General features: G+C 38.0%; 1 protein-coding gene and 1 long non-coding RNA gene across 4 annotated transcripts in view; one reads left to right on the plus strand and one right to left on the minus strand.

Moving 5' to 3' along the window:
• Nucleotides 1–23982, minus strand: part of LOC145526101 (uncharacterized) — a 118132-nt gene that overhangs the window by 52253 nt on the left and 41897 nt on the right. The window lies entirely within an intron of this gene.
• The window catches only part of LOC145526097 (interferon-induced very large GTPase 1-like), a 46954-nt gene that overhangs the window by 2562 nt on the left and 20410 nt on the right, over nt 1–23982 (plus strand). For 2 of the 3 annotated variants that reach the window (XM_081540916.1, XM_081540915.1), the window contains one exon: nt 17537–17606. The exons of the other annotated variant lie outside the window; for it this stretch is intronic. The gene's annotated coding sequence lies outside the window, so the exon portion shown is untranslated. The remainder of the gene's footprint in view (nt 1–17536; nt 17607–23982) is intronic. 3 annotated transcript variants of the gene reach the window in all.

Consider the following 23982-nt stretch of genomic DNA (forward strand, 5'->3'; position numbering starts at 1 on the left):
AAATTCAAAATAAGTTTCTAACTGGATAAGCCATTCAACACTGTAAATCCAAGTCCAAAGAGGAACTACAGAAATAGTAAAATCTACAACAGGAGGTAGAGATTAAGAGGCAAGCTAACATTTTGTTACTTTTTTCTTTTTTATTGAGATATAATTCACAGTATTAGTTAAACGGTGCAACATGATTCCATATGTGTATATATTGCAAAATGATAACCCACAGCAAGCCTAGTAAACATACATCACCGCACAGTTATAGTTTACTTTTCCTTATGATGAAAAATTTTAAGGTCTTCTTAGCAACTTTCAAATCACAATACTGTATTATCAACTATATTCATCATGCTGCACATAACATTCCCAGGATTCATTCCTTTTATAACTGGAAATTTCAGCCTTTGTACCTCCTTCACCCATTTTCTTCCCTTCTCCCCCAACCTCTGGCAACCACCAATCTGTTCTCTGTATCATTTAGCTTGTGTTTGATTACGTTATGTTTTGTTTTAGCTTCCATATGTAAGTGAGATCATATGGTATTTATCTTTGTGTGACATTTTACTTAACATAATGCCCTCACGGTCAAACCATGTTGTCACAAATGGCAGGATTTCTTTCTTTCTCTCTCTCTTTTTCTGAATAATATTCCATTAGAAATGTACCACACTTTCTTTATCCATCCATCCATCAATGGACATTTATGTTGCTTTCAGCTTTGGTTATTGTAAATAATGCTGGAATGAACCTGGTCAGGGATGGGGAGGATCTTTTCAAATTAGTATTTTCTTTTCCTTTAGATAAATACCCAGTGGTGTCACTGGTGGATCATGATATTTGATAGAAACTGGAAAAGGCTAGACACTGCATAAAGAGCCTAAAGCAGCTCATGATTAGCAGCAGAGTCTTTGAACACATATTCTCTAACTACATGATCAAAAGCAGTCTCAGGTTACTCTCCATCCAATTATCTGATTGTTTCATTGCTAACACTTAACCTGAAATTATTTTCCTTCTTCAAATATTTTGAAGTTTATGGTCTGCTTCCCTCAGGTAGAGGTAAACCCTGTAAAGGCAGGGACCTAACCTGCCTTATTCATTAGTCAACACACAGTACCTAAAACATTTCCCAACATGCTGAAAGCCCTCAATAAATGTGTGTGAAATAAATGCTGACATTTAAAAAATCTTTACCAAACTTCCAATCAGCGGTACTTGTATGATCTCATTCACTCAAAGGCACATTATCATGATGAGTACAAGAGAGGAGAGATGGTCCACAAAGAGGAGCTCCCAGATTTAACAGGATAGAAAGCTGGAAAGGCTCCCTGGACTGGATAATTAGAATGTGAATATCAGACTTCTAGAGAACTTTTTCTAGAAAAAGGTAAGGGCAGAAGTGAAACTAAATAATAATAAGTGGATAGGATGCATTCAGCAATTTATTTCATCAACAAACATTTACTGAGCCAGAAGTGCTAAATTTGAAAATCCTTTTTGAGAAATATGGCAATAAAAGAAATATAAAGAAAAGCTTATGGAGGAGGCAAGATCCACTCTATATTTAAACAAAATGGGAAGATGTATGGTTTTTATCCAAAGTGAAGCAACTGCAAAAGTAAAATAGAAATAAAAAGTAAAAATACCCAAGATATTTTAGACCCAAGATAAAGAAAAAAGAAAAGAAAAAGGCCACTGGGAGGTGAGTAGCAGCAGGATTTAAAGGACAGAGCTAGTATTGCAAAGAGGTTAGGGATGCCTCTTCCTTAGGGACCAGAGGGAAGAACACAAGAATGGATAATAGAGTCTTAATTTGAAGGTGACAACTTTTGAAGATGAGGAAGGTTTGACCACATAGCTTCTACATCTGTAGAAATGGAAAGGGAGGTCACCAAATGTGAGAAGAGCCTCAACTAATGCTCTCTTTGAGGTAACCTTTCCTGCATTCATAGACCCCTCTCAATGCTTCTGGACTATCAGTACAAAGAAATTTCTCAGCCTTTTTCTTATTTATCTCTCTAACCCCATTGTCTTGAAAAGTGCCTGGCACTTAGGTGTAGACCAGTCAGTGTAAATTATATGTAAAATTATGAAGATGAGTTGTTTAATTGTGGGAAGTGAAAAAGAGAATGAAGAACAATCAAACTAGACTTTTTGGGGGCCTGAGACACTGGGAAGATAGTAATAGAATGGATGCGTTGAGAAAACAAAAGGCAGAGAGAGGTTTAAACAAGTTACTGGGTGCAAGCTGGGATGCACTTATATTCCACCTCAAGGGTCTCACTTGCTGGTAAGAAGTACAACTCTGTCCTAGGCTGTTCCCATGCTGGTTTCACATTCTCTTGGTCCCCAGGGATTCAACTTTTCTCTTCAGTCTCCTCAGTTATCCAAAAACATCCTCTAAACACTTGGCTGCTCCTGGTTCAGGTCCCAGTTCAGTTTCTTTCTGTCCTCAAGACAATGCCTCAGTTTCAACTGTGGCTAAGGCATTTGCTACTAATCACTAGGTAGATGAAGACAAAAATGTAAAAACCAAGGAAAGGGAAAAGATCTTCTCTTGCTATGTGGTTTTAGAATGCTCCCAGAAGCCTCACTAGACTAAAAGCAAATTAGAATATGGGAATAAAATGGTCTCAAGGAAGTCATGTCTAAGTGTAAGCATACACTCCCACATAAATGGGCCCTATGTTCTCCCACTTGAAAAGTCGCACAGAAGATGGAATCATGTGGCTTCCTCTATCCTAGTTTAAAATTATTTTTGTATTTTTATGTCAATTTTATTGAGAAATAATCTATGCACAAAAGAAATGCATCCATTTAAGGTATACATTTTGATGAATTTTGCCAAACTGAAACTACTAAACCCTTGAAACTATTCCCACAATCAAGACATAAAATATTTTCATGATACCCCAAAATTTACAGTGCCCTTTTGCAGTCTATTCCTACCTCTGCTCCAGTCCCGGGCAACCACTGATATGCTTTGGGTTACTATCAATTAGTTTGCATTTTATATAAATGGAATAATACAAGAAGTATTCTTTTGTTGATGGCTTCTTTCATACAGCATAATAAATTTTAAATTCAACCATGTTGTTGCTTGTATGAGTAGGTATCCATTTCTATTATTAAGCAGCATTTTATTGTATAGAGTTATTTTGTTTACTATTGGATTAGCCAGAAAGTTCATTCAGGGGATGTTACACAAAAACCCAAAAGAACTTTTTGGCCAACACAGTATCTACCTATTTATGGACACTTTGAGTATTTCCAGTTTTTAGCTATTATGCAAAAATCTACTATGAACATCTATACACACATCGTTGTGTGGACAAAAATTTTCAATTCTCTTGGATAGCTATCTAGAAGTGAAATGTCTGAGTCATGTGGTGTGTGATGTTTCACAAGTGCCTAACACGTTTCTGAAATGGTTACTACCAAGAGTGAGGCATGCTCTAGCTGCTCTACATCCTCTCTGACACTTGACATTGTCAGTCTTCTTAATTTTAGCCTTTCTAATGAGTTTGCTCTGTTTGCTCATTGCAGTTTTAATTTGAATTTCCCTAATGACTAATGATGTTGACCATCTTTTCACGCACTTAGTGACCACTCAATATCTTCTTTGATGAAATCAGCTATTCAAACACTTTGCCCTGTTCTTACTGCCTTCTCTTACATATTACTGAACTGTAAGAGTCTTTATATAATTTGGATATGAGTTTTTTGTCAGACATATTCATTGAAAATATTTTCTTCCATTCTTTAGTTAGACCTTTAATTGTCTTAATGTAATTTTCAGAGAGCCAAATTTTTCATTTTGATTGTCTAATTGATCAGTTTTTTTACAGCTCATGATTTTAGTGTCCTAAGAAAGTTTTGCCCACTGCAAGGCCATGAATATTAATATTTTTCACTCTTCTTTCATCCAGAAGTTTAATAGGTTAATTTTTACATTAAGTTTTGGTCTATTTTGAGTTCTTTTGGGTGTGGTGTGATGAGCTATTTTGGGTGTGGTATAAAGCAGGGTCAATGATCAGGTTTTTTCCACATGGATATCCAATTGTCCCAGCACCATTTGTTGAATAGATTTTCCATTCCTCTTTGCAAATCAGTGTAGCATATATGTATGAGTGTATTTCTAGATCCTCTGTACTCTTCCATTGCCATTGACCTATATCTCTCTTCATTAATACCATCTTGTTCTTGGTAGCTGTATGTAAGTCTTAAAATGAGACAATGTAATGACCTCTTTCCTTTTTACATACACACCCAAACCACATATATATGTGCAATTTACTTAGGACAAGAGTCACAAAAATTCCTATTTCTGAGAGAAGTCATCTTGAGTTTGAATAGCTCAAAGCTTCTTGACAATCTCAGCAAGTTGGAATTAATAGTATTCATGAACTTTAACGAGCTAGAGATCAATATAGATTAGAAAAATGAACAAATATCTGAACTTTTACAACATCTATGTCATCAACTATATCCCTTCTACTGAATTTCTACTAAATATGGCTGAGAGGCCTATTTTTCACAGTCTTCCTCTTTAGAACCTGAGGTTGTGTAATAGAAAGGAAACTTTGAGTTAGGGGATGTCAGAGAAGATCTCTGAATACAAGTTATCTGATGTTATTTTTCTGTCACATAGATGTCCACACAACTTTATCTGTGTTTTTCTTAGACAACAGGAAATTAAACAAAGAATTACGCTCTCCTTTTTTACAGGGGACAAGTCATTTAATAATAAGCCTAAGTTTACCTGCTAGTCTCTGAAAATCACCATTTCCTAGTGGCCTGACTCTTACCCTAAAGAACTATAAGTCTTTCTCTAGTCCTGTTCAATTGTACCACCAAGTCTGTCTCAGATCAACCATGTTCAGGCTTTTTAGCTCAAGAAATAACAAACAGGTTCTCAGGGGGTTTTCTATATAAGGTCTGAGATTATCTGCTTTCTGTTTATGTGACTATGAAAGATTTGAGCCCAATAACCATAAAACATGTGCCTGTGACTTTACCCTAAGTAGAAACAACACAGGTTAACTTGACAGTCTTCCTGGGATGGAACAAATACTGCTTTGATATTTCTCCTGGTCTCTTTGATCCTTCCTCCACTGACCAATGACTTCTCAAACCATAGAGAAGATCATGCCATGAGATTAGAGTCTACCAGTATTTATAGTTTAATGAAGTATCACAAATTGACCACATAAGCATGCCCAAATGGAGTATTAGAACACTGCCCATATTCCAGAACAATCTCCCATACTCTTAGCTACTTCTTATCATTAATCTCTCTACTTCCTAACAGTTTATACTAGTCATTACTCAGACTTGTGATATTATAAATTCATTTTGGCAGGTATTTATCTTTCTGTATATGGAATCATATTATATGTATTCTTTTGTATTTGGCTGGTTTCAAAGCTTAAAATTGTGAGATTTACCCATAATGTTGTGTATCACCATGATATTGTTTTATTATTGTATGAATATGTCACTTTTTATTTACCATGTGACTATGAATGGACATCAGGATTGTTTCCAATTTTTTACTTTTATGAATAGTGGTGCTATGCACATTCTGGTGGATATATCTTGATGTATGTTTACACACAGTTCTACTGGAATATACAGAAGGATGAAAAACTTGACTTATTCCTGTCATTTATATGTACCCATAATTTCTTCTTTTGAATTTTTTTTGTCTACTTTTGTGACACCAGTTGATATTTCTTTATTTCATTTTATTATTTCATTAGTTAGCATGATGGACAGAGAAGCCTGGGGGACTACATTCCATGTGGTCACAAAAAGTTGGACATGACTGAGCATGCACACACAGAGAGAGAAAGGAATCACCCTTTTATGTCATTACCAACTTTCATTTTTATGTCACATTCAAAAATAAATTTTTACCAGCTTGGTGCATTTTCACTCACATTACCACCCAACACACACACACACACACACACACACACACACAGTATCCTCACCTATACCACCTCGTCCTATATTGAGCTAACTGGAATGTGTAAAGTTTTTACTGAAGTATAGTTGCTTTATAATATTGTGTTAGTTGCTAATGTACAGCAAAGTAAATCAGCTATAAAAATACATATATCCTCTCTTTTTTGGATTTCCTTTCCATTTAGGTTACTGCAGAGCACTGAGTACAGTTTCCTATGCTATACAGTAGGTTCCCATTTGTTATCTATTTTATACATAGTATGTATATGTCAGTCCCAACCTCCCAATTTATCCCATCCTCCTTTCCCCCTTGATATCTATATATTTGTTCTCTACATCTGTGTCACTATTTCTGCTTTATAAATAAGATCATCTATACCAATTCTTTCAAATTCCACAGATATGCATTAATATATGATATTTGTTTTTCTTTTTTTGACTTAGTTCACTCTGTATAAAAGTCTCTAGGTACATCCACATCTCTACAAATGACCCAATTTCGTTCCTTTTCATGACTGAGTAATATTCCATTGTATATATGTACCACCTCTTCTGTATCCATTTCTCTGTTGATAGACATTTAGGTTGTTTCCATATCCTGGTTATTGTAAATGGTGCTGCAATGAACATAGGGATGCATGTGTCTTTTTGAAATATGCTTTTCTTTGGGTAACTGCCCAGTAATGGGATTGCTGGGTCACATTTTAGTTCTATTTTTAGTTTTTTAAGGAATATTTATACTGTTCTCCTTAATGGCTGTATCAGTTTACATTGCCACCAACAGTGCAAGGGGTTCCCTTTTCTCCACACCCTTTCAAGCATTCATTGTTTGTATGAACTAGCTAGAATTTTTATTGTAACTTTTTAATTTTTACCTTATGCAATAAAAATCATTACACTAGTAGCTTTACTTTTCCCTTTACTAATTTGGTGGACAGATATTCTTAGGATCCAAATCATATTCCTTAAGAATATTAAAAATAGTGCTATAATATCATGTAGCAATACCATGCTGCTACTGGGAACTCTGACATTCATCTGCTTTTATTAATAACATATCTGTAAATAACCAAGATTGTTCATTGGTTCAATATTCAAACTCCTTACTGTCTATTCTATGAATATGAGAGTATTTCCAGGATCTATTAAACAGAGTTGTTTCTGTTGTTGTTAACTTCATACAACATTTGATCTAAATTTTCATTATGGACAATCAGGCCTACTACTGCTCTGGGAAATATTCTGTTTTTTTTTTTCTTTGATAATTTCTGAAATTATCAGAAATTTCAGGTAATTTTTCTGACCATATTAGACTCAGTCATATGTCAGCAGCATTTCTGGATCTAGCCTACCTGTCTCCTTAAAAAACTTTATAGCTTTGCATTTCTTTATCCTTTGAAGTTAAACTCCTAAAAAATTTAATTCAGTTGAACATTCTAGCACAGCAGTTGAATTTTCATGTGTATTCATTCAAATACTGAGACAGAAAGAGTACCTCAACTAGAAAGAAGAAGTAAAGAGAGTCAAATGATACATCATCATGTTCAGGCCAACAGAAATGGCAAATTTATTTTCTACACTCCCACCTTTTCTTCACTAAAAAATGTTTTCTTAGAATAGAGTTTTTTTCAAAATGTGATTTACCACTTGGCAGCATTTGTAAAATGAAAGTTGAGGTGTTTATAAAAACCATAGTTCCTGAGCAATAAGCCAGACCTTCCACGTCAGATTCTCTGTGAGTGGGGCTGGGAATCCACATTTTTAAGATGTCCTCAGGTAATCATTAGGCAATATAAAGTCTGAGAACAACGACTTTGAAAGATTAACTCATGTTTTTAACTTTAAATTGGTTTAAAACCAAGTCAAGTTCAATCAGTCAGAAGAGTGAGGACATTACAATCCTTAACACCTGCATTAATTTGCTGCAATTTCTGCCTTTTTTGAATAGATTCCTGCCTTCTTTAGATCTATCTCTATAATTTGGCAATAAATATAGACCAAAACTATATGCTTCCCTGGTGACTCAAACAGTAAAGAAACTGCTTGAAATGCAGGAGACCTGGGTTTGATCCTTGGGTTTGAAGACTCCCTGGAAAAGGGAATAGCAACCCACTCCAGTATTCTTGCCTGGAGAATTCCATGGACAGAGGAGCCTGGCAGGCTACAGTCCATGGGGTCACAAAGAGTCAGACACAACCAAGAGACTAACACTTTCACTTCATTTTCATATGATAAGCAAAGTAGAGAAATCATTGATAAAATCTTTCCAGCACCACGAAGGATGGGTAAATAATCTACCTCTAGCCCAAAAGTCCTTCACTGTACGCAACAGCAAAGTAGACAAGAACTAAAAGAATCTTTTCTTCTCCTCATCCTTCTTCCTACTACACATATTTCTACTTCTGTTTCATTGACACAACACCAGTATCAGCTCTGAGGCACACAAAGCTACAAAGAATGACTCATTGACATTGGAAACCATCAGAACAAGTGCCTTATACACAAGTGCTCAAATATAGACACTATTTTATATGTATTCTTCTTAGAGAATAAGTCAGTGAAGGACAAAACAGGATCTTCAACAATGACATAGTTCTATGACTATTACTAGATCCTTGCTGGAACTGACAAACTTGATTTTTTTTTTTTTTTTTTTAGTTGGGGGCTAATTACTTTACAATATTGTAATAGTTTTTGCCATACATTGACATGAATCAGCCATGGTTTACATGTGTTCCCCTTCCTGGACCCCCCACCCACCTCCCTTCCCATCCCATCCCTCTGGGTCATCCCATTGCCCCGGCCCTGAGCCCTTGTCTCATGCATCAAACAAGGAATGGTGTTCTCTTTCACATATGATAATATACATGTTTCAATGCTATTCTCCCAGAACGTCCCACCCTCACCTTCTCCCTCAGAGTCCATAAAATTGTTCTATGCATCTGTGTCTCTTATTCTGTCTCGCATATAGGGTTATCGTTACCATCTTTCAAATTCCATATATATGCATTAGTATACTGTATTGTTGTTTTTCTTTCTGGCTTACTTCACTCTGTATAATGGGCTCCAGTTTCATCCATCTCAGTAGAACCGATTCAAATGTATTTTTTTTTAATGGCTGAGTAATATTCCATTGTGTATATGTACCACAGCTTCCTTATCCATTCGTCTGCTGATGGACATCTAGGTTGCTTCCATGTCCTGGCTACTGTAAACAGTGCTGCGATGAACATTGGGGTACACGCGTCTCTTTCAATTCTGGTTTCCTCGGTGTATATGCCCAGCAGTGGGATTGCTGGGTCATATGGCAGTTCTATTCCCAGTTTTTTAAGGAATCTCCACACTGTTCTCCATAGTGGCTGTACTAGTTTGCATTCCCACCAACAGTGTAAGAGGGTTCCCTTTTCTCCACACCCTCTCCAGCATTTATTGCTTGTAGATTTTTGGATAGCAGCCATTCTGACTGGTGTGAAATGATACCTCATTGTGGTTTTGATTTGCATTTCTCTAATAATGAGTGATGTTGAGCATCTTTTCATGTGTTTGTTAGCCATCTGTATGTCTTCTTTGGAGAAATGTCTGTTTAGTTCTTTGGCCCATTTTTTGATTGGGTCGTTTATTTTTCTGGAATTCAGCTGCAGAAGTTGCTTGTATATTTTTGAGATTAATTGTTTGTCTGTTGCTTCGTTTGCTATTATTTTCTCCCATTCTGAAGGCTGTCTTTTCACCTTGCTTATAGTTTCCTTTGTTGTGCAAAAGCTTTTAATTTTAATTAGGTCCCATTTGTTTATTTTTGCTTTTATTTCCAATATTCTGGGAGGTGGGTCATGGAGGATCCTGCTGTGATTTATGTTGGAGAGTGTTTTGCCTATGTTTTCCTCTAGGAGTTTTATAGTTTCTGGTCTTATGTTTAGATCTTTAATCCATTTTGAGTTTATTTCTGTGTATGGTGTTAGGAAGTGTTCTAGTTTCATTCTTTTACAAGTGGTTGACCAGTTTTCCCAGCACCACTTGTTAAAGAGATTGTCTTTTCTCCATTGTATATTCTTGCCTCCTTTGTCGAAGATAAGGTGTCCATATGTGCGTGGGTTTATCTCTGGGCTTTCTATTTTGTTCCATTGACCTATATTTCTATCTTTGTGCCAGTACCATACTGTCTTGATGACTGTGGCTTTGTAGTAGAGCCTGAAGTCAGGCAGGTTGATTCCTCCAGTTCCATTCTTCTTCCTCAAGATTGCTTTGGCTATTCGAGGTTTCTTATATTTCCATACAAATTGTGAGATGATTTGTTCTAGTTCTGTGAAAAATACCATTGGTAGCTTGATAGGGATTGCATTGAATCTATAGATTGCTTTGGGTAGTATACTCATTTTCACTATATTAATTCTTCCAATCCATGAACACGGTATATTTCTCCATCTGTTTGTGTCCTCTTTGATTCCTTTCAGCAGTGTTTTATAGTTTTCTATATATAAGTCTTTTGTTTCTTTAGGTAGACATAGTCCTAAGTATTTTATTCTTTTTGTTGCAATGGTGAATGGTATTGTTTCCTTAATTTCTCTTTCTGTTTTCTCATTATTGGAGTATAGGAATGCAAGGGATTTCTGTGTGTTAATTTTATATCCTGCAACTTTACTATATTCATTGATCAACTCTAGTAATTTTCTAGTAGAGTCTTTAGGGTTTTCTATGTAGAGGATCATGTCATCTGCAAACAGTGAGAGTTTTACTTCTTCTTTTCCTATCTGTATTCCTTTTATTTCTTTTTCAGCTCTGATTGCTGTGGCCAAAACTTCCAAAACTATGTTGAATAGTAGTGGTGAAAGTGGGCATCCTTGCCTTGTTCCTGACTTTAGGGGAAATGCTTTCAATTTTTCACCATTGAGGATAATGTTTGCTGTGGGTTTGTCATATATAGCTTTTGTTATGTTGAGATATGTTCCTTCTATTCCTGCTTTCTGGAGGGTTTTTATCATAAATGGATGCTGAATTTTGTCAAAGGCTTTTTCTGCATCTATTGAGATAACCATATGGTTTTTTTCTTTCAATTTGTTAATGTGATGTATTACATTGATTGATTTGCGGATGTTAAAAAAACCTTGCATTCCTGGGATAAAGCCCACTTGGTCATGATGTATGATCTTTTTAATATGATGTTGGATTCTGTTTGCTAGAATTTTATTAAGGATTTTTGCATCTATGTTCATCAGTGATATTGGCCTGTAGTTTTCCTTTTTTGTGACATCTTTGTCTGGTTTTGGAATTAGGGTGATGGTGGCCTCATAGAATGAGTTTGGAAGTTTACCATCTTCTGCAATTTTCTGGAAGAGTTTGAGTAGGATAGGTGTTAGCTCTTCTCTAAATTTTTGGTAGAATTCCGCTGTGAAGCCGTCTGGTCCTGGGCTTTTGTTTGCTGGAAGATTTCTGATTACAGTTTCGATTTCCGTGCTTGTGATGGGTCTGTTAAGATCTTCTATTTCTTCCTGGTTCAGTTTTGGAAAGTTATACTTTTCTAAGAATTTGTCCATTTCTTCCAAGTTGTCCACTTTATTGGCATATAGCTGTTGGTAGTAGTCTCTTATGATCCTTTGTATTTCTGTGGAGTCTGTTGTGATCTCTCCATTTTCATTTCTAATTTTGTTGATCTGATTCTTCTCCCTTTGTTTCTTGATGAGTCTGGCTAATGGCTTGTCAATTTTGTTTATCTTCTCAAAAAACCAGCTTTTAGTTTTGTTGATTTTTGCTAAGGTCTCTTTTGTTTCTTTTGCATTTATTTCTGCCCTAATTTTTAAGATTTCTTTCCTTATACTGACCCTGGGGTTCTTCATTTCTTCCTTCTCTAGTTGCTTTAGGTGTAGAGTTAGTTGATTTATTTGATTTTTTTTCTTGTTTCTTGAGGTACGCCTGTATTGCTATGAACCTTCCCCTTAGTATTGCTTTTACAGTGTCCCATAGGTTTTGGGTTGTTGTGTTTTCATTTTCATTCGTTTCTATGCATAATTTGATTTCTTTTTTGATTTCTTCTGTGATTTGTTGGTTATTCAGAAGCGTGTTGTTTAGCCTCCATATGTTGGAATTTTTAATAGTTTTTTTCCTGTAATTGAGGTCTAATCTTACTGCATTGTGGTCAGAGAAGATGGCTGGGATGATTTCAATTTTTTTGAATTTACCAAGGCTAGATTTATGGCCCAGGATGTGATCTATCCTGGAGAAAGTTCCATGTGCACTTGAGAAAAAGGTAAAATTGATTGTTTTGGGGTGGAAAGTGCTGTAAATATCAATTAAATCTAATTTGTCTATTGCATCATTTAAAGTTTGTGTTTCCTTGTTAATTTTCTGTTTAGTTGATCTATCCATACGCGTGAGTGGAGTATTAAAGTCTCCCACTATTATTGTGTTATTGTTAATTTCCCCTTTCATACTTGTTAGTATTTGCCTTATATATTGTGGTGCTCCTATGTTGGGTGCATATATATTTATGATTGTTACGTCTTCTTCTTGGATTGATCCTTTGATCTTTATGTAGTGTCCTTCTTTGTCCCTTTTCACATCCTTTATTTTAAAGTCTATTTTATCTGAAATGAGTATTGCGACTCCTGCTTTCTTTTGGTCTCCGTTTGCATGAAATATGTTTTTCCATCCCTTCACTTTCAGCCTGTGTGTGTCCCTAGTTTTGAGGTGGGTCTCTTGTAGACAGCATATATAGGGGTCTTGTTTTTGTATCCACTCAGCAAGCCTTTATCTTTTGGTTGGGGCATTCAACCCATTTACATTTAAGGTAATTATTGAAAAGTATGATCCCGTTGCCATTTACTTGGTTGTTTTGAGTTTGTGTTGAAACATCCTTTCTGTGTTTCCTGTTTAGAGAAGATCCTTTAGCATTTGTTGGAGAGCTGGTTTGGTGGTGCTGAATTCCCTCAGCTCTTGCTTGTCTGTAAAGCTTTTGAATTCTCCTTCATATCTGAATGAGATCCTTGCTGGGTACAGTAGTCTGGGTTGTAGATTATTCTCTTTCATTACTTTGAGTATGTCCTGCCATTCCCTTCCTGCCTGAAGGGTTTCTATTGAAAGATCAGCTGTTATCCTTATAGGGATCCCCTTGTGTGTTATTTGTTGTTTTTCCCTTGCTGCTTTTAATATTTGTTCTTTGTGTTTGATCTTTGTTAATTTGATTAATATGTGTCTTGGGGTGTTTCGCCTTGGGTTTATCCTGTTTGGAACTCTCTGGGTTTCTTGGACTTCTGTGACTATTTCTTTCCTCATTTTAGGGAAATTTTCAACTATTATCTCCTCGAGTATTTTTTCATGGCCTTTCCTTTTATCTTCTTCTTCTGGGACTCCTATGATTCGAATGTTGGGGCGTTTCATATTGTCCCAGAGGTCCCTGAGGTTTTCCTCATTTCTTTTGATTCTTTTTTCTTTTTTCCTCTCTGCTTCGTTTATTTCCATCATTCTATCTTCTACCTCACTTATCCTATCTTCTGCCTCCGTTATTCTACTGTTGGTTCCCTCCAGAGTCTTTTATCTCCTTTATTTCATTATTCATTTTATATTGACTCCTTTTTATTTCTTCTAAGTCCTTGATAAACATTTCTTGCATCTTCTCAATCCTTGTCTCCAGGCTATTTATCTGTAACTCCATTTTGCTTTCAAGATTTTGGATCATTTTTATTATCATTATTCTAAATTCTTTTTCAGATAGATTCCCTATCTCCTCCTCTTTTGTTTGGTTTTGTGGGCATTTCTCATTTTCCTTTACTTGCTGAGTATTTCTCTGCCTTTTCATCTTGTCTAGATTGCTGTGTTAGGCGTGGCCCTTCTGTATTCTGGTAGTATGAAGTTCCTCTTTATTGTGGAGGTTCCTCACTGTGGTTGGGGTTGGACAGGTGGCTTGTCAAGGCTTCCTGGTTGGGGGAGCTTGTGTCGGTGTTCTGGTGGGTGGAGCTGGATTTCTGCTCTCTAGAGTGCAATGGAGTGACCAGTATTAATTTTTGAGATGTCTATGGATTTGGTGTGCCTCTGGGCAGCCTGTATATTGATGCTCAGGTCTATGTTCCTGCGTTGCTGGAGAATTTGCGTGGTATGTCTTGCTCTGGAACTTATTGGCTCTTGGGTGGAGCTTGGTTTCAGTGTATATGTGGAGGCTATTGGATGGTCTCTTATTAATTAATGTTTCCCCTGGCTTTCAGTCTTATTCTTGCAGTAGCCTCAAGACTTCTCCTTCCATACAGCATCAATAATAAAACTTTTAGGTTAATGGTGAAAAGATTCTCCACAGTGAGGGATACCCAGAAAGGTTCACTGAATTACATGGAGAGATGAGGTGGGGGGGGGGGGTTGAGGTGACCAGGAGGGGAAGAGGGGAATTCAAATGTGGAGAGAGCAATCTAGCCAGTAAGCACTTCCCTCTGTGCTTTCCACAGTTTGGAACCCTCAGAGTGGTTCACAGAGATACATAGAGAGGGGGGGAGGAAGGTAATAGAGGTGAGCATGAGTAGAAAGGGAGGAATCAAGAGGGGAGAGAGAGATCTGGGCAGTATCCTGTTCCTGAAGTGTTCTCCGGTACCCAGAACACCCTCAGAGATTCACAGAATTGGGTTGAGAAGAGAAGGAGGAGGGTGGGAGATAGAGGTTCCCTGGGGGAGAAGAAAGAGCATCAATAGGGGGAGAGAGTAATCAGGCCAGTGATCACACTCCTGAGTAAAAATGGGTCCTAAAGATTGGGTTCTTAAATGTACAAAATTGATATCAAATATGTAAAACAAAGATTAAAAATCTAGAGTAGAGGTTAGACTCTTATAAAACTTACAATATAAAAAAAAGAAAAAAGGAAACAGTGTAAAAAGAAAAAAAACAGTAAAACAGTAGAAAAAGAAACAGTAAAAAAAGTAAAACAGGAAAAAAACAGTAAAAAAAGAAAACACAAAAGGTATGATATATGTATGCAGTTTGCTTCAAAAATAGGGGGTTTTTTTTGTGCAAGTTAATAGTGGGTTATGAAAATGAAAGTTAAAGGTGTAATAGAGGACTTGAAGAAAAAGGAAAGAAGAGAAAAAAAATTTTAATTAAAAAAAAAAAATAATAGTAAAAAATATATATATCCCGGACTTTCTCTGGATCTGTTGTGAGCAGTGTGGGGTCTGCTCAGTTGCAGATAGATCCTTGTTCCTGCTTATACTCTTCAAGATCTATAGGTCCTTTTCAATGCAGCCGGTATTAACTACAGGGATTTTAATCTGTTGGCCTGTCACTTCCAAAGCGCTTCCCTCTGTTTATTTGGCTTCTGTTTGGAGGTCTCTTCAGTATCTAATTTCCGCCCTGCAACAAAGGGGTGGAGGTGGTCTCTTTAGGTTCGCTTGTTCAATCGTGCTGTGGGGAGGAAGGAACACTGCAAACCTGGCGTGTGTGTGGTGAGCTCGCAGTGTCTCGACCGCACTGGGTTCGCCCCCGCTCACGGCGTGTGTGCTTTCCCCGTCTACCCTGCTCAGGCTTCAGGTTACTCGGCCGGGGAGTGGGCCCTGAGATGCATGCACTTCCCAGGTCTAAGCCGCTCAGGTTCAGGCTCCCGGTTACTCCACAAGGGCGCAGACTCGGTTTCGCCCGCGGCTTGTGCTGTTCCCGGTCGGAGCTGCTTAGGCGGCCAGGAGTTTGGCGAGCGCACTCTCCCCTGTTGGGGCGGTGCGGCTTATCACCTCCCTGGTCCCTGCCTCGGTTTACGGGCGCGCCCGGCGCCGGTGTGCTTTGTGTCGGTTCTAGGGAGCTGGTCTCTGGCTGCGACCCTCCCGGCGGCTGTCGACCCTCCGGGATCTCAGGCAGTCTTTGCTTAGAAACTGGGAGCCTGTTTGCAGTTTGGTAGGGGGTGCCCTCTCTGGGGCCGAGTTTGCCCCTTTCCCGCTCTGGCGGGCCCCGCCTGCCCGCTGTGTCCGGCGGGGGATGGGGCGGTCTGCAGCCGGCTAGCTCTCCTCTGGTATCGCTCAGTCCTTTGTTCTGTGAGTGGGCCGGCAGTGCCTTAGAGTTGGGCTTTTCGTGGGATAGTTCTCTCTCTCTGGCTGTCCCACAGTTTAGGTTACTATCTCACGTTAGCTCCCTCAGATTGCCCTCAGGGCACTCGGGCCCGGTCCTTACCCTAGGCAGTGCCGCCCGCTCCTCTCCGTTCAGCCCCCACTTGCTGGTGGCGGATGATGCGAGCGTCTGGGGTTCTTTGCTGGGAGTTGCTTTAGGCACGTAATCTGTGGGTTTTATTTATTTTTTCCTCCCAGTTACGTTGCCCTCCGAGATAAGAAATCTTCCCCCACACCCGCCGGTGAGAGGGTTTCCTGGTGCTTGGAAATTTCTCCTCTTTTACGACTCCCTCCCCGGGACGGGTCTCCGTCCCTAACTCTTTTGTCTCTCTTTTTATCTTTTATAATTTCTCCTACCTCTTTTGAAGATAATGCGCTGTCTTTGTGGAAGCCTGACGTCCTCTGCCAGCCTTCAGAAGTAGTTTTGTGAAGTTTGCTCAGCGTTCAGATGTTCTTTCGATAAATTTGTGGAGGAGAGAGTGGTCTCCCCGTCCTATTCCTCCGCCATCTTAGCCCCGCCTCCAAACTTGATTTTTATGTGACTTCAAAGGATGTCTTCCCAGACACTCTAGTTGGAGGTGGAAAGGAGAGATCCTGGTATACAACTTAACTGTAAAACTGATTTACTCTTGAGGAAACTACTAGTGTGTTCTGGACCTACAGACACCTAGTAAAGGCCTCTGCATTCATCTTCAGCAGAGATCATTTTGTTAGGTTACAATAGATACCAAGGATTCAGTTTTTAGCAAGAATTGAATATATGGATTGATTTCCAGATTACAATTTCTGTAGTCAATATAAAATCTTACTTTTACCATGCAGCTTGGTGATCAAATGTTGTGTCCATTGGGGTATAAACCAATGCTCTCAAATCACAGGCAGATCATCTCCTAATACGGGGATATATCCATAGTGTGTCAGTTCCCTTCAGGGAAGGTAATCTTGAAAATGTCTTCTGACACATTCAACTCCTATCCAACACTCAGCACAGTTACTCATGCAGAATGAAGAATAATAGGAGCCTGACAGTGTAACAGGACAGACAGACTCCCCAGCTTTCCAGTGTCACAGTATCCATCCAAATCTGAACCAGACCGTCCAGTGGAGACAATCACTGAGAAGTCTACCCTCCTCCCTATGTGTCTTTGTCTGTGCCCTCGAAATGACAGCTCTGAGAATTCTAGGTCAGTAGGCTTAGTCTTAAAGTCTTAGAAGTAAAAAGCAGCTATAGCTACTGTCCTACATTTTTTGTCCCTTCCTAACCTACATGGAGGTCAATGACTATGGGATTTCAAATGCTGAAGAGGCCTTCTTTGGGTTACAATCTCCCACATCTCCTAAAGAAAAGCATCTCCCCATTTTGAGACAACAAGAAAATAATATAATCACTAAAACATTAGCAGAAAAGACACAGCATCTCCATTAATTTTCAGTCTATACCAAAATGTTGAAAGTTATTTTCCATGTTGCAGCAATTTCCATAACTAATATTTCCTATTATCTCATGGCAGAAGCTTCAGGAGATGGGAAGCCACTTCTGAAAGAAAATCTATAGGATCGGTGTTCCTGACTGCAGTTGTGGTATGTAGTTTCTAGTTAAAGTAAAAATCAAACAAACAAAAAACAAACCTTGGCCTAAATTTAGACCCTTAAGTCTTGATCTTTCCTTTCATTCTCCAATGTATGTAAGCTTCCCAATCTTTATTGGACTTGACATATGATCATTAAACCCTATATTTATTCACCTTGGAGTGGTGGGTCTGACATTCTATTTTCAGTCTTCATGGTTTCCTGGAGATTGGAACCTGCTTCTACCTTGGGGAGCTTCTCTTTTTCCTACATTTCCGTTCTTGGTCCCATAGGATCCTCTAGTCCTTGGGCTTTATTCATTCTATTCAAACAGCCTTTTTCTCTTTTCATGATGTTTTCTCTGACACACTTGCCACTTTTCAGGTTACTTTAGTTCATAGGCCAATCTTAACTGAATATCATCTCTTAAAATTTGCCTCTACCACCTGGAATAGGTATAGGCACCAAATGAATTCCATGTACAGAATGGCTCAGTTATACTCCTAAGCCACCTAAACTCTAAGCCCCTTGGGTCAACTAAAAGAATATCTTGAAGGTTATGTGTATCTCCATATAACAGCCATCTTACTTGTTTGGATGGCATACACTCCCTGGGCTATGCTTCTCTCTTAATTCCTTTCTATACTCTACCCTGATGCATTGAAAAATTCCCTGGAACCTAATCTGCATATGCATTCCTTCCAAGTTCTCTGGTTTAAGACTTCAATTCTCCACTAACAGTTCCTCTCTCCAGATTTTCTTAAACTGTGAAGCATGCTCTTATAAGTAAGAGAATCTGATTCTCCTTTGGCTAGGTGATGGCAAACTCCTTTAGATCCTCCTCCCCTTCAGTGGGATTTACCTCATTGAGTCCCACATCCCTTTGGGCATTGAGATTGTGGTTCCAAAAGAGACTTTAGAAAAATCAAAAGATAGGAGGTGTTAACATTTATTGAGCTCTTAGTATACGTCAAATACTGGACTGAGGACTTTACATACTTTACCACTTGGCACACAGATGAGGGTAGCTCCATTATTCAAGGCCTACCTAATGACTTCCCTTTGCTGCAAAACAATAGAATGTAGCATTGATGAAGGAATTTTCAGATAAAATTAAGGTCCCAAATCAGCTGATTTTGGTTTAACCAAAAGAAGGTTATCCCGGATAGGCTCAACTTAAGCAGGCAAAAGGGGTGGGATGGTAGGTTGGAGGGATGTTCAAGAGGGAGGAGATATATTGTTACTTGGCTGATTCATGTTGATATATGGCAGAAACCAACACAATACTGTGAAGCAATTATCCTCCAATTAAAAATAATAAATAAATAAATGAAAATCATTTTAACTACACTCTCCCCAAAAAAGAGGATAAGGGTTTGCCTCACAGATATCATTCAAACTAGAAGTCCTCTAGGGAGCTTAACGGTACTGTTTTCTACTATTTCAGCAGGAGGGCAAGGCTTAGAAGGGTTTGTCTGGAAAAGATCTATAAATGTGGCTTTTGCATAGAGGAATGAACCCCACTGAAATTTACAGAAGATCCACAAAGTTCTTGAGAAAATCTGTTCAGCAGAAACACTACTAAGCTGATGTTGGAGAGAGTGTCTGTTTATGTCTGTCAGATATAGCTGGTTTAGAGTATTGTTCAACTCCCCTACTGCTACTGATCTTCTAATTGTTCCTCCATATGGAAAGTACAGCATTGAAATCTCCAACTATTATTTTAGAACTGTATATTTCTGCTTTCACTTTTGAATTTTTGCTTCCTATGTTTTAGAGTTCTGTTGCTAGGTTCCTAGGTTTATATCTTCCTGATGGGTTCACATTTTAATCAATATTTAGTGTTCCTGCTTGCCTCTTGAAACAATTTTCGACTGAGTCTATTTTATCTGATCTTAGCATTGATATCTCAGTTCTCTTTTAGTAACTATTTGCCTGGAATGTCCTTTTCCATTCTTTTACTTTTGACCTATTTGTCTTGGATATAAAATGAGTCTTTTCTAGACAGCATATAATAGCATTTTGCTTTTTAATCTATTTTGAGAATATTTACCTTCTAATAGAAGAGTTTAATCCATTTATAATTACTGATAATGAAACATTTATTTCTGCAATTTTGCTTTGTCTTTCATATGTTTCATATCTTGTTTGTTCCTCAGTGTCACCATTAACTGCCTTCTTTTGTGGTTGGTATTTTTGTAGTGCATAATTTTGATTCCTTTCTAATTTATTTTTCTGTATATTTAAAAGTTATTTTAGCATTTGTTGTGCTGGAGCTTACAATTAACCTCACAAACATGTAACAATCTATTTTGAATTAATATCATGTTAACTTCCATAGGTGTGTAAAAATTCTGATCCTACATTTCTCCGTCCCTCCCCCCTTTGTGTTACTGTGTCACAAATTACATCTTTCTACTTTGTGTGTCCATTTAACATAGGCTTATCATTATCATTTTATGATTTGTCTTTTTGATCAAACTTGGAAAGAAAAAGGAGTCACAAATGAAAAATACACTAATACTGGCTTATATATTCCTTTACCTGTGTTATTTCTTCACGTGGCTTCAAGTTTACTGTCTAGTGTCCTTTCATTTCCTCCTGAAGGACTCTTTAGCATTTCCTATAGGAAACATCTAGCATCACCAACTCAATGAACATGAACTTGAGCAAACTCCAGGAAATAGTGAAGGACAAGGAAGAATGACATGCCGCAGTCCACAGGATCACAAAGAGTCGGACACAACACAGCGACTGAACAAATAGGACACATCTAGTAGTGATGAATTCCCTCAGCATTTGTTACTCTGGGAATGTCTTAACTTCTTTATTTCTGAATGATAGTTTTGCCAGGTATAGAGTTATGGGCTTTCTCTTTCTTTAGGTACTTTAAATATGTCATCTCACCGCCTTCTGGCCTCCATGGTTTCTGCTAAGATGTCCAGTCTTTTTCTTAATGAGTATCCCTCAAATAGGACATTCATTTCTCATTTGCTGCTTTCAAGGTTCTTCCTTTGTCTCTGACCTTTAAAAGTTTTATTAGAACATGTCTCAGTGTGGATCTCTTGTGTTTTTCCTTTCTAAAGTTCATTGAGCTTCCTGAATGTGTAGATTCATGTATTTAATCAAAGTATGACTTGTTGGTCATAGTTTCTTCAAAATTCTTTTACATCCCTTTCACTCTATTCTCTCCTTATGAAACTTCCATTGTTTGTATGTTCTATTATTGATGGTGTCTCACAGATCTCATAGGCTTTCTTCATTTTTGTTCATTCCCTTGTCTTTATGTTGCTCAGACTGGATAATTTTAAATGTCTTGTTTTCAAGTTCTCTGACTTTCAACTCTGACTGCTCAAATCTGATGTTGAAATTCTTAGTGAATTCATTTTTGATATTGTAATTTTTAACCTAGAATTAGTTTGGTCCCTTTTTATACTCTGCATCTCTTTAGAGGTATACACTATTTGAGGAATATCATTCTCCTGGAGTTATACAATTTTTGTCCATGATCTCCTTTAGTATTTTGAGCACATTTAAGCCAGTTGAATTAAAGGCCTTGATGAATAACTTCTATGACTTGATAGTTTCTATTAATTTTTCTGTGAATGGGTCATATTTTCTTGTTTCTTTGCAAGTTTTTTAAAATTTTTGTGGAAAACTGGACATTTTGAATTTTATAATAAGGTAACTCTTGAAATCATAAACTTTCTCATGCTCAGGGCTTGTTTTGGTTGGTTCCTGTGGGTTTTGGTTATATGTCTAGCATTTTTCTATCTTTTTCTGTAAAAATATTAGTGGTATGTTCTCTCCAAAATGTGTCCTTTATCTTATGGTAAGTTTATGCATTGTTTGAGTTTTTTTGCCTGGAGACAAAACAAAAACATACCCAGACAAACAACAGCAAGAAAAAAAAAACTCCCTTTGCATACTGGCTCTGTGTTTAGCATGCCTTCAGTGCTTTGTTGTTCAGTCACTCAGTCATGCTCAACTCTTAAGGACCTCATGGACTTCAGGACACCAGGATTTCCTGTCCATCACCATCTCTCAGAGCTTGCTCAAACTCACGTCCATTGAGTTGGTGGTGCCATCCAACCATCTCGTCCTCTGTCGTCCCCTTCTCCTCCTGCCTTCAATCCTTCCCAGCATCAGGGTCTTTTCTAATGAGTCAGCTCTTCGCACCAGGTGGCCCAAGTATTGGAGCTTCAGCTTCAGCATCAGTCCTTCTAATGAATATTCAGGACTGATTTCCTTTAGGATTGACTGCTTCGATCTCCTTGCAGTCCAAGGGACCCTCAAGAGTCTTCTCCATCATCACAGTTGAAAAGCTTTAATTCTTTGGAGTTCATCCTTCTTTATGGTCCAACTCTCACACCCATTCTTTGACATTACCTTTCTTTGGGATTGGAATGAAAACTGACCTTTTCCAGTCCTGTGGCCACTGCTGAGTTTTCCAAATTTGCTGGCATATTGAGTGCAGCACTTTCACAGCATCATCTTTTAGGATTTGAAACAGCTCAACTGGAATTCCATCACCTCCACTAGCTTTGTTCATAGTGATGCTTCCTAAGGCCCACTTGACTTCGCATTCCAGGATGTCTGGCTCTAGGTGAGTGATCACACCATCGTGATTATCTGGGTCGTGAAGATCTTTTTTGTATAGTTCTTCTGTGTATTCTTGCCACCTCTTCTTAATATCTTCTGCTTCTGTTAGGTCCATAGCATTTCTGTCCTTTATTGTGCCCATCTTGACTCCAGCTTGTGCTTCATCCAGCCTGACATGTCGCATGATGTACTCTGCATATAAGTTAAATAAGCAAGGTGACGATATACAGTCTTGACATACTCCTTTCCCAATTTGGAACCAGTCCATTGTTCCATGACCAGTTCTAACTGTTGCTTCCTGACCTGCATACAAGTTTCTCAGGAGACAGGTAAGATTGTCTGGTATTCCCATCTCTTTAAAAGTTTTCTACAGTGTGTTGCAATTCACACAAAGGCTTTGGTGTAGTCAGTGAAGCAGAAGTAGCTATTTTTCTGGAATTCTCTTGCTTTTTCTATGATCCAACAGATCTTGGCAATTTGATCTCTGCTTCCTGTGCCTTTTCTAAATCCTTCAATGCTTAACCAGGCCCTTTACAATTCTGCCTTAGCCTTTAGTTTCTGCTTCTCTTGAACCTAAAGATCATTTAGAGGTATAAATCCTACACAGAGGGAACTTTTTACTGTTCCAGTTCCCCACAAAATGTCTCTTCTCAGTCTTTCTTACCAAGTTTTCCACATGTCTATTGTTTACCTCAACTTTAACATCTTCCCCCAGATAGGAGGGGTTGTCTATTTATCTTTCTTGTTTGCAAGGAATACCTGCCACTTGGCTGCATTCTATTGGAGCTCTGTGCTGCACAAAATAAAAACCAAACTGCCTTTCTTCAGTCTTTCAGATAACCCCCAGAGGGCTCCAAGTAGAGAAATACAATCTTTGAGATCAGGGTCTGCTCCTTTCCCTTTGAAAGCAGGGACAAAGCTCTCACAAGGGGAATGTGGCCTATATCTTCACAACTCTCTCAAGCAGGGGAGGAAGGTGGCCCAAAGGCAAGTAAAAGTGCCACAACACTCCCCTCCCATTTTTAAGTTGCCTTTTGTTGATCAGCACACATAAACCTTTAATTGCTTTCCAGATTTTCAACGAAGTAGATTCTGATGTTTTTGTTTATTTTTGTTTATTGTTTCAGTGGAAAGATGGACCCCTGGAGTCACTTATCCCCTAATATTTGCAGATGTGTTCCCATGTAATTTACTTTTCGTAATGGTTGTGCTTAATAATTGTCTTACAAAATCCTGAACATTTAATAATTTTCTCATGAGACAGTATAGGCTGGTTCCATGATACCATGAAATATGGTCACTGAAGGCATAACAGATGTTTACAGAGGTTTCTGAGAAGGCACTAAGAGGGAATCTATAAGAAAAGTTTCTCAAATTAGTCAAGAATTGAAGGTCTATGACTGAGATTTTATTCCTCCCTGATAATGTCCTTGTATGCTTTTCTAATCATTTTATCACATATTCTTGTCCCCTACACACACCCCACTTCTAATCTCAATGAGAGTTTCTCACAACATAGACCCTTACCCGCTCTAGCTCTCAGTTATCAGAACTGCTGAAGATTTTAGGCTCCCTTCAGCAGGCAAAGTAATAAAATATTGCAGTATCATAAGATAAATGTCAGATAATATAAATCAAGCCTTTGTAGAAGAAAATGTATGAACCAAAATTTCATAGGCTGTGTTATTATTTTAAACATTATAGTTACAACTAGGGTCATAGGATATAAAAACAGTACTGAAATGTTTATTTGTAAACTAAACTTCTGTTGCAAGAATGAAGTTGA

The sequence above is a fragment of the Giraffa tippelskirchi genome, chromosome 11, assembly GCF_054371585.1.
Source record: "Giraffa tippelskirchi isolate mGirTip1 chromosome 11, T2T-mGirTip1v1.2.pri, whole genome shotgun sequence".
NCBI classification, from domain to species: Eukaryota; Metazoa; Chordata; class Mammalia; order Artiodactyla; family Giraffidae; genus Giraffa; species Giraffa tippelskirchi.